Below are 1,410 nucleotides of genomic sequence, written 5' to 3' on the forward strand. Positions count from 1 at the left end.
ACCCTTCTTCTTTTTTTCCAACAATGCGTTCTGTTAACAAGAAAATAAATAAACATTGACAGGGGTCCTATTTATACTGATTCGCCTACTTTACTGATTTATGTCGTCCTAATTTTACTGATTCGCCTACTTTAATGTAATTTAACCAAAATTAAAACTTACAATTTTATCGCATACAACAGCCAAATCTTCATCGACCTCTTCGACCTCTTGTCCGTTTTTCCGCTTACGAGCCTTTTGCCAAAAAATCGCTCTATCCGGTTCTTCTCCCGGATTCAACCTTCCTTTTTTTATCTGTTAAATAAAATAAAATACAGTAATACAAATAACTCCAGGGCTAAAAAATGTAGGACTCTAATTTATTATGGACTGACCTATTATAAATTAAATACAGTTATACAATTAAATGAACTTTTCTTACCTCATCTTCTTTTAAACCGATGTAGCCCTTTCTTGACAACCGGTGATGATATTTTCTCTTAGACACTCTTTCACTTTGTGTGTCATGAATTTCCTAAAAACATGTCACAAGATTACAAAAATTACAACAGACGATGCAAAAAAATCACCAAAATCATATATTACAGAATTAAAACATACCTTCCACTTAGAATCAGTCCTCTGTCTCACAAACCTTTTCCAGGTTGCCTTACTAACATAACCATAGCCTCTTGGCGGCTTACTCAGCTTCTTCTTTTCTCCAATAAATGGTAGCACATACTTTCTCGTCAAATCAGTCTTAAACTGTCGCCATTTAGCCTGCTGACTTTAGGACCATGTTTTCAATTTCTGGTTTAACTTTGAAGGTAGCCTGAAAAAACACAAGTTCACAAAATCATAACAGGAAAAACTTATATTCAAGATCTACATTTGATAATAATTTTTTACAATTGATCTAGTACCTGGAGATCTAACCAAAGCTTTGATTTTAATTCAGGGTCTACATTTGGCCACGTAGGAATGTCGATTGGAATCGTAGTCCTGGCCAACATACCAATGTAAGACTGCAAACGGGCTCTAGTTTCCCCATTAGGAATCCCCATTCATTGGCAGTGACTTTAACTTTCTTCCCGCGAGCTTTCTTGACAATCACTTTGTACATTGCGCATACGCCTCGCTTACCCCCAGACTTCCTTGTAGCAGTATTAGTTGTAGTATTTGTCTGTTCTGAGTTAGTCGGTTGAGATTCCGATGCATGCCCTTCATTGTTTTCATCATTGTTCGGAACATCCTCCAGCCGCTTGGGGCTTCCACCGCTAAGATTCTGTGATGCAGTCTTTTCTGATTGCTTTCGCATTTGCTTTTTTGGTGCCATTCTTTCCTCTTCCTCTAATCTGAAAAATTAACTAATATTTAACAGATTAGAACAACTACACAGTTCATGGTATAATGTCTAACAGATATGCAGAA

General features: G+C 36.6%; 1 long non-coding RNA gene across 1 annotated transcript; it reads right to left on the reverse strand.

Moving 5' to 3' along the window:
• Nucleotides 1–212: 212 nt before the first annotated feature.
• Nucleotides 213–727, reverse strand: LOC141671798 (uncharacterized). The gene is made up of 3 exons (XR_012555250.1): nucleotides 601–727; nucleotides 422–514; nucleotides 213–294 (listed from the first exon to the last, which is right to left on the reverse strand). It is a non-coding gene; the product is annotated as an uncharacterized LOC141671798 (long non-coding RNA).
• Between the last annotated feature and the right edge of the window lie 683 nt (nucleotides 728–1,410).

This window comes from Apium graveolens, chromosome 7, assembly GCF_009905375.1.
Source record: "Apium graveolens cultivar Ventura chromosome 7, ASM990537v1, whole genome shotgun sequence".
In the NCBI taxonomy this organism is placed as follows: Eukaryota; Viridiplantae; Streptophyta; class Magnoliopsida; order Apiales; family Apiaceae; genus Apium; species Apium graveolens.